We start from the raw sequence: 15,425 nt of genomic DNA on the forward strand, positions 1-15,425 counted from the left end.
CCACCTTTCTTACTGTAAACCGCGGCACGTTAGGACAATTAAAAGAAGTTACAGGTCTCTTAAGGTCCCTCTTAAGACGTGAACAACGAAAGCCTACTCTTCCTCCTCTTATCATTCGCCTCATTTGTAAGCATTTTCAGTCATTGGTAATCAGTTGTAGTCGTTAAAATTCGTCGTTAGACATATTGGTCATTAGTAATCATTACTTGTCATTAGAAGTTATTTCAGTCATTATTAGTAATTACTGTCATTACTAAGCAACTTTAGTCATTTGTAATCAATTGTAGTCGCTACAATTCGTCGTTAGACATATTTGTCATTTCGTATTCATTAGTAGTCATCACAAGTCATTTCAGCCATTATTAGTCATTACTGGTCTTTACTAAGAATGTTTAGTCATTTCTAATCAAATGCAGTCCTTAGAAGTAGTTAGACACATTGGTCATTTCATAGTCATTACTAGTCATTACACGTCCATTTCAGTCATTACTGCACATTGGTAAGCATTTTTAGTCATTTGTAATCAATTAGGGTCATTACAAACAGTCGTTAGATACATTGGTCATTTCGTAATCATTAGTAGTCATTACAAGTAAGTGTAGTCATTTTAGTCATTATTACTCATCACTAGACATTTCTAGTCATTTCTAAACAATTGCGGTCATTACAAGCCGTCCTTATACATATTGATTATTTCGGAGTCATTAGTAGTCATTACCAGTCATTACTAGTCATTATTAACCTCTGCCAATCTATATTATAAGGTTATCATTCACTAACAGTCACTATGAATCATTTTCATCTTAGTCTGTCCCTAATCTGCCTTCATATGGAGTGATGAGGCTTCGGCGGACACTCCGGCTGTCAGGTCTGCTGACACAAACTTCAGCATGAGCCTAGAAAGGCTTTCGACTTAAAATTGTTCAAGCTTCGTTGCACCCACAGAGTGGAACCTCGGGGCACTGACTCGGCCGATCATCGCCAGCCTCTCGAGGCCACTTTCAATTTCCTTATTTAAGTAGTTGTGCAAAGCGAAATTCCCTTTCTCAGGAAACCACTGAAATTATATAAATTAAGTTACTTGCATTTAAGCAAAGAAAACAAAATTACGGGACATGATGCTTGAGAGGACGTTTTTTGCTGACGCACTCAACCCTTTCTTTCTATTATCTAGTTGAGCGAATGGAACCGCAATTACAATATAAACCATCAGTTGTACGGCTGTGTAACGACTGAAAAATAAACTTAACACCGCAATTTTTCGTAGACAGCACGTTATAGATCTTAGGCAGTCAGATCTACTGAATAAGTAGAGCATCTCTGGGCTTTACGCAGATACGCGAACACCGAAGGCATGATTTAAAGCAGATCACCTGAACAATTTGCTGACTATCTAGCATACGAAAAAGAAATATTCACTAGGATCATCATAAGACTCGGCCCATTCCAACCACGTCGATACAATAAGATAAATATAGGTCCTGGGGATTTGCAGTAATGTGGAGAGAATGGACTTTATTTTAGGCAGATGTCTACTGCTGTCGTTGTCGTCATCCTCGTTGTTGTTGTTATTGAGGGTGGTGGTTGTGTTGTTGAATACACACCCGATGAAACAAGGCACGTATCACATGCGCAGGAAAGTCTGTTTGGTCGTCTTCTGTCGAAGTGTTCATAACGAACGGGGCCAGTTGGCGAGACAGACGCACTCCCGCGGGCCTTTGTCAGCCTGCCAATAACAATTTAAACGATCTTTTTTGTGAAGCAGTTTGCCGCTGACTGCCGCTAACGCTAGTGAATAGACATGAATATGCACCAATATCGCACCCTCCTTCACGCGCTTTGGTTAAATGCTTTCCGCTTCGTCGTCCGGGTGGATAGTGCCTTGCATTCCGATTACTTATTCATTAGTGCTTCTTCACCGTGACTATCGGGTGTCTTTCACACAGAGGTAACACCACGGCCAGATCCAAAGGAAGGTTCGGTCACTGGTTTCTTCGAGGAAGCTAAAGGCAAGGGATTGACGCCGAAGCATCGATTACAAGTCGTCAAATGATTGTAGGCACTCTTAATGTTGGTCATTCTCGCCCACCAGCTGACTGCAGGGTAAACGGGCAGTTTTAAAGCGTAGCAGCTAGCGCGACCAAGCAGAAGCATTCTAAAACGTTATAAGTCTGTTTTCAGGATCTCATGAGAGAACTAGATTATGCAAAGATTCTTTATTTGCTCTCTTATAGCCAGAACTTTTTCCCTGAAGAACATGTGAATTGCACTTGTATGCGAGGATAGAACATTCAAAATTAGTCTCACACAATTGGCTACACCTCTGGGAGATTCGTAAACTCTTTAAACAAACTGATACGGACATCTGCCACAAAACACTGCAATTAATTTCACATGGTTTCGCACTGAACGAACTCTGACTTGGCAGGTGAACCAGGGTGCGCAAACTCCCCCATACATCTCTTGGGACTCTCGGTCCCATGCCGATACGTGGCGGCAGCGCCTCTTTCACCACTGGCGGTTGCCAGATATCCAACTAGAAATAATTCACAAATAAAGCAATGCCTCCATGACGTCACTGATGGGGTCCGAAGGTAGAGGGAGAGGGCGCGCCGTAGGGAGGAGGATGCTTGCCGCGAAGCTCTATTTCCCACTTCGTATGCAAGCGGGCGGTGTTCGTGGTCTCTTGTAGGTCCGCTGGCCGTGCGGCGACATTGGCCAAATCACGCAGCAGAATCCGCTGAAGTGTGCCGTGTTTACGAAGCGCTTTTTTTCTGCCGCGTTTTCCTTGAAAGCTTCTATTAATTTTTTAAAGCACTGGGTCAGCGCCCGCACACACCATTGCCAAGCAACTATAATGAAATATATTTATATAGCAAACCGTCGTTATCTACTAATACTCGCAGGTAATATACTACATTTCGTTTCGTTTTTTTTTCTTCATTATACTACATATCGCTTTGAAATTCCTAACTTGAGGTTAGTTATGCGAAAAAGAAGTGAGGCGTGCAGACAGGACGCAAGAGTAGAGAAGTGGACAACACGAACGCCGTTTTCAGAAAAAGCGATTTCAGCCATAGAAAATAATTTACAGCCAGTAAAGCTCAAGCCTTCGGTAGTTAAGCAACGTGCGGTTGACATCTAGTCAAGACATAATCTTCATAGGCTTGTCTGTAATATCAAGAAAGCTAAATCCCTCACCTTAGAACTGTTTTTCTCGGCCAAGACCCATAAACAAGAAATTCCTTTTCGTGCTATAGTGTCAGAAAAAGGGACGTGGCAGGTCTGTGTCGCCAGTTACCTACAGAACTGCTTAGCTTCACTGGTTTTTTCAGACCCCTTTTGCTTACGTAATTTTTAGGCACTAGTTCAGTATTAGAGAGAGGAAAATCCTGGTGATTGTACAGCTTTTAGTATGGATATCGAAGACCTGTATTATTCCTTGCCGCATGACGGGTTACTAAATTCCGTAAATGAGTGCATTAAAAAACAAGTGCAAGAATCGGCTTTTATTGACAGATGCGGTATTTCCACGGCAGCTTTTCTAGAAATTCTTTCAATGCACTTGAAGTCGACATTGATTGGATGGAGAGGTGGCGTTTTTCTGCAGAAATCAGGCATTTGTATTGGCTCAAAGGTTGCCCCTATTCTCAGCAACATTTACCTGAGTAAGGTTGACAACTGCTTAGAGAAAGGCTTAGGTGATAGCGCTATCGAGATATTTCGGTACGTTGATGATTACCTGATTGTCTGCAATAGGGAAGAATTCGATTCCGCTGCTACCTCAGTAAGTGATCAATTTAAACTTTATGGGGGAGGATTAAAGTTTACCAAGGAATTTCCTCAGCGACGCGTAATTCAGTTTCTTGACATTTCCTTGATCTTCGAACAAAACCATGTTTGTTGGCAGTACTCCCCAAGATCTTCGAAGCCGTTGCTAAACTTTCAATCCAAGCATTCTAAATTAGTAAAAAACGGAATTGCCATGCCGTGCCTTAAGTCTTCCCTTACCAGATCCTGCATGCACAAAATGAGCGCCAGTTTTAATGCGCAGTTCCGGCGCCTATTAGAAGCAGGTTATCCTAGTGTAGCGCTGGCCACTGTGGCTGAGCGCCTAAAGAAGTCGGTTTCGAGAGGGACGGACGTGATTACAGAAAGCAGTAGTAGCTAAAAAAGAGTAGTGGCAATTCCGTATATACATTCAGTGCCGCACAGGCTTAAAAAAGTTGCAAGTAGATATGATGTTAATGTTGCTTTCACTGCTCCCAATAAGCTAGGTAAGATATGTGCTGCCGTACAGAATAAAAAGGAGCGGGTAAAAGGCAAAAAAAAAACAAAAGATAGTTGTCCAGTGAAGCACAATAAGAACAACAGTTTTACTGACTGTCGTATGGGTGTGGTGTATAAAATTCCCCTTAGCTGTGGCCAGTTCTACGTAGGGCAAACGGGACGGTGTATCAATAAGAGGCTAATGGAACATATAAGGTCGTTAACCGGTGGGTCACCTTCTAATCTTTCGCTACATTGCCGAGATTGTAACTGCACGCCAGAGTTAGATGAATGCGCGATATTGTACAGGCATAAGAATGAAGATACGCGTCTTATGGTAGAGGCATGGCATATCTTTAATGGTGGAAGTGCTGCGTGAGTCAGCCTTCGATTACTTTAAATAAGGAAGAGATTAAGTGTCTTAACAGTTATCTCTCACGTAGACCGGCACGTGTACCCGACTGACACGTGGGGTTACCATTCCTGAGCGGCCTTCGTGTTGTCCACTTCTCTACTCTTGTGTCCTGTCTTCACACCTTACTTCTTTTTTGCATAATGAATACTTACCAACTAGCTCAGCTTTCTGTCGTTCTAAGCTTGTGGTTAAGTTGAGGGCTACAGTTCTACTATTCTGTAGATATAGTGGGGGGTAGAATAAAGAAAATAACTTTCTGGCACCATCAATCGTTAATTTTGTTCATGTGTTGTGAAGTGGATCAACTAAAGCTGGCCGATTTCTCAGTCATCCAAAACTCAACACAAGTAAAAGTAGAACGTTTTTTTTTTTATTCACGTAATCCGTACTGGAAAGCGACTCACCTCCACGCTCTATGAAAGTGTCAATCTGCAGAAGCAATTTTCATTCCCAAGTAAAATTTCTACATAGGTTCCAGAAGATCCAAACCAAAGAGAAAATTAATGATCACGGGTTGGTCACACGGAACTTGACTATCACGTATGTCATTATGGCGACACATTTTGTGGCTTACAGAAAGAAAGTAGAGTATAATACAGGTATTTCGCTGACAGTATGAGAAGCAAGCACCCACAGAATTTTAGGCAGGCTACATGCATCTGCATGAACAGGAAGTAGCCTATCATCATCATCATCATCAGCCTAGTTACGCCCACTGCAGGGCAAAGGCCTCTCCCATACTTCTCCAACAACCCCGGTCATGTACTAATTGTGGCCATGCCGTCCCTGCAAACTTCTTAATCTCATCCGCCCACCTAACTTTCTGCCGCCCCCTGCTACGCTTCCCTTCCCTTGGGATCCAGTCCGTAACCCTTAATGACCATCGGTTATCTTCCCTCCTCATTACATGTTCTGCCCATGCCCATTTCTTTTTCTTGATTTCAACTAAGATGTCATCAACTCGCGTTTGTTCCCTCACCCGATCTGCTCTTTTCTTATCCCTTAACGTTACACCTATCATTCTCCTTTCCATAGCTCGTTGTGTCGTCCTCAATTTGAGTAGAACCCTTTTCGTAAGCCTCCAGGTTTCTGCCCCGTAGGTGAGTACTGGTAAGACACAGCTATTATATACTTTTCTCTTGAGGGATAACGGCAACCTGCTGTTCATGATTTGGGAATGCCTGCCAAACGCACTCCAGCCCATTCTTATAATTGCTCTCATTATTTAAAAAAAATTATGGGGCTTTACGTACCAAAACCACTTTCTGCTTATGAGGCACGCCGTAGTGGAGGACTCCGGAAATTTTGGCCACCTGGGGTTCTTTAACGTGCACCTAAATCTAAGTACTGCTGTCATTATTTGAACTACATACCAAAGAGGGAGGATATTGCTATAGCGCTTGCAAGAGCATATAATCTGCTGGTCGTCGTACTTTGCGTCGTGTTCATATATGCAGGAAAACACGGCGAGTATTGGGACACTATTTTTAGACAACAGCAACGCAAGAAACCAACCACTGATAAAAAAAACTGAATCCTCCTCATCGAATGGGGGATTACCTGTCCTTACTTAATTAGCATTAGCTACTCTATACTTGTATTACTAGTATTATTAAATACATTTTGCCGGCAAGACAAATAACGTTGCGCCTTCTCTATAAAACAGGTGCTCACAAACTTGCACACATCAAAGCTGACCCCAAAGCAAAGTAAGTGAGCATATATCGTCCCGTCAACGCTCCAAAATTCAGATAATATAGAGAGCTTCAACCTTCTTCAGTGTGATCTCTTAGTAATGGTGCTTGAAAACGCAACAAGAAATTATGTGTGTGCATCCTTTTGATAAAACATCACGAATCTGTCCTTCTTTGTTTACTTTAGCCTTGGCTGCATGTGTCGACAAGGCAAAGAGTGCACAAAATGAATAGCTCAACAACCATGCAGTCAAGCACTTCAGTAAAAGTATTTCACCGAGAGCAGTTGAGCTGCCCTCATGACGACAGGGTCTAGAAGCGCACGGTGAGGGGCTAGTTTGTATGACGTTATGCGAACAAACAAAAACTGCGCAAAAAAGAACAAGACAGAGAACGAACCACACGACACAGGCGCAGACTAACAACTGGTTTAATGCTCCAACGCCACTTTCCTACCAACAACAGAACGCATGCGCACCAACCGCAATGACCAATGCCGCTATCATGTAGTCAAGCCTAGAAACGCCAACTCTTTGCGGTACAAATGTATGGAAGCCTCACTAACGCAATTATCCGGCCCTAATCTCGCGATTTCTAAAGCTTCGATTACTTTACGCTCTTTCTTATCATTTGCGCGTCCGACAATCTTAGTCCTGCCGAAAAGTGGAGTAAAAACATTGCCATCATGCCTGCAGGTCTTGCAATGCTTAGGAAGATGCTGTCCTCTAGAATCATCTAGTGAATTGGCATGTTCTAATAATCTAATAATAATGCAGCGGCCTGTTTGTCCAACGTACACGTTGCCACAACTCAGCGGAATCTCATAGATGACATTCGCTCTACAAGGCACAAACTTGTTCCTGTGGTTAGTGCTGCACTCGATTTTCTTTTTCCTATCAGGTCTAGCTAAATTGTACAGACTAGACAGCTTACAAGGTGCCGAAAAGAGAACTTGTATGCCGAATTTACCCGCGACCCTCTTCAGGCCGTGCGAGACCCTGTGGACATAGGGCATAACTTCATACTTCCTCCTCTCCTGTGGATCCGCACCTAAAGGCTTTGAACTTGGTCGGAAGGACTTCAACAGGGACTCGGCAACAGCCCGAAGAAGGGCCAACGGAAAACCGGCCAACCGAAGGCGATCAGCTTGGGCATCAAAACTAGACTGAACCTTGTGTGGACAGGACTTCACTAGCGAAGCCCTGAGGCACGTTGACGCGATCCCCCTCTTGACCAGCTTCGAATGGCTCGAGTTGGAGTAGAAGTGCTTTTTCCGACCTAGGCAAGTACGCCCAGCAGAGGTGTTCAGGATCGTTAAAAAATAATTTTAAGTCTAAGAATTGCAAGCAAGAGTTTTCAGGAAGTTCAATAGTAAAATTAAAACTGGCAAAAGCAGACTTAATGAATGCTAAAACCTCCGATGCCACCTGTGTCAAGTTATCGTTGTAGTCTAAATTTAAACGAATTAAAACATCATCGACGTATCGGAACACACGAACGATGCGGTCGTCAGAAAGTACCCGCGCTAGCGAGCGGTCAAGTTCGGCTAAAAGGATCTCAGACAAAACAGGGGCTACACACGACCCGATGCAGATGCCGCGTTTTTGCACATAAAATTTATCCTGAAAACTCACAATGGTTGAAGAAAGATATGCTTAAGCAACTCTAGAAAACCTTCCACAGAAATACCACACGCATTCTGGAAAGACACAGCACCAGATCGTTCAATACAGTTCCGGACAGCGCAGAACAGGTCTTCGTGGGGAAGGGAATAGAGCAGCTCTTCAATGTCAACCGAGAAGCCCGAGTTAACAGCAGAAAGGTTATCCCCTAGTACTTGCTCCACGTGGTCTGAGCTGCTGACCTTGTACGGATCGTCGGGTGCCAGACTTCCCAGATGGCGCAGAAGGTACTGACTGACCGCGGCTTGCCAGGAACCAGTTTCCGTAACGATGGCTCTGAAAGGGCACTCCATCTTGTGGCTCTTGGCACTGAAGAACACTGAGAGCACAGTGACCTTGTTTTTCACCACTTCACTTTTTAGCCGATCGAGTTTCAGGTCCCTTAATAGTACAACTGTCTTTGCCTTCACTTTAGACGGATTCAAATCTACAATCCTAAAGTTCTTTAAGACAGCGGACATGGCCTTATCACTAAAAAGCTTCTGGGGTAAAACCACAAAGCCTCCTTCCTTATCGGCCGTCATCAAAGCGAGATAAGAGTTCCTAAAAAAGCTTGCCACCGATCTCACCTTGGAATTTCCTTTCTTCGTGCCTTTGAAAGTATTGCGGATCACATCAACGCATTCTAAATGGCAACGTTCTTTCACTTCGCCTTGAACTTTGTCAGCAATCCTATGCGCCGTCGCCAAAGTCTCGTGCTTGCACAGAGGGACTTCCAGGCTGAACTTCGGTCCCCTGCTGAGGACACTCTCAACTTCTTGTGGAACGACCCCCCTCCAAGGTATAGCACCGGAACAGCACCAACCTGCTTTCTGGGGGCCTTGGGTACACTCCGTCGCCGCGTTTTCCATAGGAACTCGGCACATGACTGGGCCAGGGCCTGGTAACCTTTGAGAGCCCGGAAGCCTGCAGGGCCCGGGCTCTCAAGCGCAGTTTTTGCGCAGTTTTTCTTTTTTCTTTGTTCTCATTATGTCATACCAACTAGCCCCTCACCGTACGCTTCTAGACTTCATCTCTTCTACTTGGGGCTCTTTTCTGTGTTCCCTTTCCTACAAGAATCAGAGCGCTTCGTGCACTAGCCTCATCGCTGCAAAAACTTGCGAGGCCAGGTGGTTAGGTTTCTGCTTGCGCAAGAATATGTGCCCGCCGGAGGTGTTGGGCATCTTCGGGATCCTTGGCGCTTCCGAGGGACACTGGAAAAGAATTTCTAAGATTCTGAGAAGTGAATGCTGGAGACGCATCCGCCTGTTGCAAGACTGGCTACGGTGTCTGTGCTTCAGGTTGAAGGGAACGGGCCCTGCAGGCTTTCAAAGGCACGAAGAGAGGAAATTCCATGGTGAGATCGGTGGCAAGCTTTTTTAGGAACTCTGATCTCGCTTTGATCACGGCCGATAAGGAAGGAGGCTTTGTGGTTTTACCCCAGAAGCTTTTTAGTGATAAGGCCATGTCCGCTGTCTTAAAGAACTTTAGGATTGTAGATTTGAATCCGTCTAAAGTGAAGGCAAAGACGGTTGCACTATTAAGGGATCTGAAACTCGATCGGCTAAAAAGTGAAGTGGTGAAAAACAAGGTCACTATGCTCTCAGTGTTCTTCAGTGCCAAGAGCCACAAGATGGAGTGCCCTTTCAGAGCCATCGTTACGGAAACTGGTTCCTGGAAAGCCGCGGTCAGTCAGTACCTTCTGCGCCATCTGGGAAGTCTGGCACCCGACGATCCGTACAAGGTCAGCAGCTCAGACCACGTGGAGCAAGTACTAGGGGATAACCTTTCTGCTGTTAACTCGGGCTTCTCGGTTGACATTGAAGAGCTGCTCTATTCCCTTCCCCACGAAGACCTGTTCTGCGCTGTCCGGAACTGTATTGAACGATCTGGTGCTGTGTCTTTCCAGAATGCGTGTGGTATTTCTGTGGAAGGTTTTCTAGAGTTGCTTAAGGCATATCTTTCTTCAACCATTGTGAGTTTTCAGGATAAATTTTATGTGCAAAAACGCGGCATCTGTATCAGGTCGTGTGTAGCCCCTGTTTTGTCTGAGATCCTTTTAGCCGAACTTGACCGCTCGCTAGCGCGGGTACTTTCTGACGACCGCATCGTTCGTGTGTTCCGATAGGTCGATGATTTTCTAATTCGTTTAAATTTAGACTACAACGATAACTTGACACAGGTGGCATCGGAGGCTTTAGCATCCTTTAAGTCTGCTTTTGCCAGTTTTAATTTTACTATTGAACTTCCTGAAAACTCTTGCTTGCAATTCTTAGACTTAAAATTATTTTTTAACGATCCTGAACACCTCTGCTGGGCGTACTTGCCTAGGTCGAAAAAAGCACTTCTACTCCAACTCGAGCCATTTGAAGCCGGTCAAGAGGGGGATCGCGTCAACGTGCCTCAGGGCTTCGCTAGTGAAGTCCTGTCCACACAAGGTTCAGTCTAGTTTTGATGCCCAAGCTGATCGCCTTCGGTCGGCCGGTTTTCCGTTGGCCCTTCTTCGGGCTGTTGCCGAGTCCCTGTTGAAGTCCTTCCGACCAAGTTCAAAGCCTTTAGGTGCGGATCCACAGGAGAGGAGGAAGTATGAAGTTATGCCCTATGTCCACAGGGTCTCGCACGGCCTGAAGAGGGTCGCGGGTAAATTCGGCATACAGGTTCTCTTTTCGGCACCTTGTAAGCTGTCTAGTCTGTGCAATTTAGCTAGACCTGATAGGAAAAAGAAAATCGAGTGCAGCACTAACCACAGGAACAAGTTTGTGCCTTGTAGAGCGAATGTCATCTATGAGATTCCGCTGAGTTGTGGCAACGTCTACGTTAGACAAACAGGCCGCTGCATTATTATTAGATTATTAGAACATGCCAATTCACTAGATGATTCTAGAGGACAGCATCTTCCTAAGCATTGCAAGACCTGCAGGCATGATGGCAATGTTTGTACTCCACTTTTCGGCAGGACTAAGATTGTCGGACGCGCAAATGATAAGAAAGAGCGTAAAGTAATCGAAGCTTTAGAAATCGCGAGATTAGGGCCGGATAATTGTGTTAGTGAGGCTTCCATACATTTGTACCGCAAAGAGTTGGCGTTTCTAGGCTTGACTACATGATAGCGGCATTGGTCTTTGCGGTTGGTGCGCATGCGTTCTGTTGTTGGTAGGAAATTGGCGTTGGAGGATTAAACGAGTTGTTAGTCTGCGCCTGTGTCGTTTGGTTCTTTCTCTGTCTTGTTCATTTTTGCGCAGTTTTTCTTTGTTTTCATAACGAATGGGTCGATCGACACTGCTCCTATGTCAGTCCACTCAGGCTTGCACAGAACTGGTTTACTCTTGCAAAATGAATATCTGCTCGGAAAATAAAGTGAAATACTTGTGTTTACCTGCTGTCATTAGGAAACCAGAAAACTTCGCAGAAATGGAATTCCCGGTGTTAGAACACCAAAGAGCCGCGCAACACATGTGGTGCCCCGGTTAGCTATCTTCGTCCAATGCTTGGTTGACCTGGTTTCCTGCGTCTTCCGTTTTGTTGCAGGCCTGATCAAGCTTCTCTGTTTCATCTTTCCCATCTTTATACTTGGGACGACAACGGAAGCAGATGACCAAGCGCAATCTGACTTGTGATATCGCTGAGCGAGTGGCAAGGGTGAGCGGAGTTAAGCTCGACGGAGGCACGAAGACAACCACTTCCTGCGCTTCGCCCGATTTAAAATTCACATACAAGAGAAATAAAAAATGTGTTGGGATGTCCGGCAACCTCTTGGGGCACGCATGCTCCTTGAAACGGAAACTAGCATTCGCCTTCCGGTGGTTGGGTTTGCGGTCTCGTATCTTATAACGGTGTGCAAAACACTCGGCATTGCAGAAACGTCGACTTAAATTCGCACGCTTGAATGATTGCAGTCACATGGATTTCTTACAGGCTTCTACGTAACGAATTACATGTAAGTATTTACACTTATTCAATTACAGCTTTTTGTAATTTTCTAATTTAACGATTACTTTCTTGACTCGGTAGCTGTCATTGCAGTTCAATTAATTTTTCTGTAACCAGCTACATGTAGCGAGTAACATTTTTGATGAAACAAGCTAGAGCAGGTGACGCAGCTTCAGGCACTTAAATTTGGCGGCAACTACAGTGTTAATAGGATCGAAACTTGTACATTGAGTTAGTTCCTGCCCAGAATCAGTGTTTTGAAGCTAAACAGATGATTAACTGAACATTGCCGGCTTGCAGATTTACATACTTCTCTGAAAAAACCAACCTCTGAGCTATTCTGTTATAATATATATATATATATATATATATATATATATATATATATATATATATATATATATATCCTGGAAGCGCATTTAGGCGACCTTCATAGGTGGTAGGAGCTGCTGCTCAATTTTTTTGTTAGTGCTGTCTCTGCATGGCTTCTCTGCTGTCGCCAGAAGCCGTTGGCCGTCAAGCGCACATGTTTCTATCGTCTGTTCGACAAACACGTGACTCATACATACCGATTTGCGTGTTGTTGCACACACGCTAATTTTAGCGCTGAATAGTATGCAGCTTTATAATGACTTATATTGCATATTTTAGCGCTTTTTTGAGGAGTGTAAACGTCTGCTGGAGTTCATTACACATGGTCGCTCAAGTCTAAATGGCTAACCAGTGAAGGGCAGGATCACGGTCCACCAGATGTTGGTCAACAAACTGAAACGGCGCTGTTTTGGCTCGATTGTGATGAGCCCTTGGAAAGTTAATGCCAGTGAATTTTACTTATTCACTGACATCGTTATAATCGTTAAATCGTCATAATCGTTCTCGTTTAGTAACGGTTTTTGTTATGTTTCTTTCTACCTGGCACGCAACAACTTTATCGTACAAAGAAATGCTGGCTGGTTTCGTGAAATGCGAAAGTGCTTCCATAATTCCCTTGTCATCTAGATATCCAGGTTTTATAAAATAAATACGTCTTATTGATTAAAGCGATATAAAGCATTTTAAACAATAACGTGCTTTTGAATGTTTGCTTCTATCAAGGCGAATATTTATGAAGATATTACTAAGGAATTGTCTTTGCCTGTGGAGACATGTGATGTAAAAGACAGGCTGGGTATTATCTTTGTGCTGCTTTGAATGCGCCGAACAAAACTTCAGCATTCAGTGGGCGCAATTAAACTACGCCAGAACAGAAAATACACCAACAGCCGCAGGTGTAGTATTCCTACACAGTAATGTAGTTGAAGCTGCGTATTTCAAGGATACCTTTTGCGTCAAATCAAAACAGGTTTTTTCAGACATGGTACTGGTGCAAATAAAGGCTGCCTGGCTTTACTGCATATGTCCTTTCGCTCAGTGAAGAGCTGCACATCGAAACCTCAAAAATTTTATCCTCAGTACGCAGCGCACGAGTCTCTTCATTTGTGCGATTCCCATATGGCTTCATTACATTTAATAAATACTAAAGAACATCCTATCTTTATTGCACGACGAACACAGAGCAGAATAGAAAATTCTGGGAAAAAACACAAGGGCGTCATTATGCAGTCTGTCGTGTATAAAAAAGAGAAAAATCCGGAACGTCACCTTGAAAGAAGGTAATGTGCACTGAACCGGACAAAAGGGAAAAGAACCAGACAACACAAACGCTATCAACTGAAGGGCGCACGATGTCGGAAAGGAAACTGACACAAAACTTATCTGCGCATGCTCAGGTATGTTAGCGCCCCCTGTAAATCAGGCACACGTGCGGGCCTACGCTAGAGAAAACTTTTTAAGCATTTCTTTTCTTCTTTATGCAAGTTAATCGAAGGCTGGTACACGCATGCGCTTCCCCTACTATTCATATGCCAGCAGGCCTCGACCATTACACACTTTTCTTCGTCCTTGTACCTGCTTAAAATAGCGCATTCATCAAAATTTGGCAATCATTTTCAGGCTCGACAGTGCAAATACGGCGGTGCTCTGGTTAACAACCTTTTATTATCCATTAATCTCTCATTAACATAGCCGCATGTCTGCGCTACGCAGAAGCAGCCCCAACTAAACGGAACACTGGCGAAATGCGAAAACACCGTGTCCTTATATTGAGATGCACGCTAAAGAACCCCAGATGATCAAAATTTGCGCGGTCCCCCACTACGGCATGCCTCATAATCACATCTTGGTTTTGGCACGATATGACTGAAGTTGAAGAAAAATTCGTCCTGGTCCGGGACTCGAACCCGGGACCACCGCCTTTCCGGGGCAGCCGCTCTATCATCTGAGCTCACCAGGCGACTAGCATGCAGATGGCAGGGCGAAGTCGATTTCAAATGCGAGGCTTTTCTTTCTAGGAACCCGTAGGGGTTTCCTCGGTAGCAATCGCTACGAATGCGTGGATGTCTCATTTTCCCTTAATTGTTTCTCTCCAACTTGCGGGTTGCCGCAGAACTACTACGGCATAGTCGTAGAGATTAGGCTGCCATGACCGTAAAACACGCTTGTAAAGCTCTAGAATGCTTGCATAAACTCTGGTATGCTTGCTTTTATAATCAGATACTTATCTGTTGGATGATCCTTTTCACTTCCCCATTTGCCTGTGGATATCTAGAGCCTGACTCACTGTCCGGAAACCATAGTCCTGAGCGAACAACTGTAAATATTCAGGCACAAATTGTGTCTCCTTCTCCGACACAACCACCTGCGGTATTCTTTATTTTGCAAACAAACTATTAAGGTGCATAATGACAAAGGTACTTGTTGTCGAAGATAATGAGGCTATCTCTGGCCACCTATATGAATAATCTACGATCACCAAATACAGCTTTCCTATGGCAGAGATCAACGCCTATCAGATAGCAAAGGTCAGAGATATGGCAGAGATCAACGCCTAATTTATGCCGTAGAGTAGGTGATGTGGTTTTACCAATCATTGGTTCCGACAATTGCTCTCTAGGCTCAGCCACGCCCGGTCGGGTGCACTCATCTCGGCCCATAAAGCTGTGAAGGCACCTTTCCCTTTATTGAGGGCGACTGGCCTATGTGAATGTCTTTGGCTCGCTCATGACCTCCGCGTGCGTGCGCGAGCTCACTGCGACTTTCCTTCCCCTCCCTTCCCTCTATCTATGTTATCTTTGTATTCCCTCTATCCCGTGCCACAGAGTAAGGTAGCCAACCAGACACATTTCTAATTAACATCCCTTCCTTCTATCTTTATTTCCTCCTCCTCCTCGCGCTCGTAATATGGCCTCTGAAGTGGTAAGATGATACAGCTTGACGGACGCCGAGTGTGGCTGCTGACGCTGCCGCTCTGTGCGTGGATTACCAAGACATGCGAGGGAACCTACTTGCAAGTAGGCTCCCTGGGGCATGCCAGTGCGTCATTGCTCCCGGTGGTCTGTTGTGTCTAGAGTGCAGTTT

This window comes from Dermacentor variabilis, chromosome 4 (genome assembly GCF_050947875.1).
Source record: "Dermacentor variabilis isolate Ectoservices chromosome 4, ASM5094787v1, whole genome shotgun sequence".
NCBI lineage: Eukaryota > Metazoa > Arthropoda > Arachnida > Ixodida > Ixodidae > Dermacentor > Dermacentor variabilis.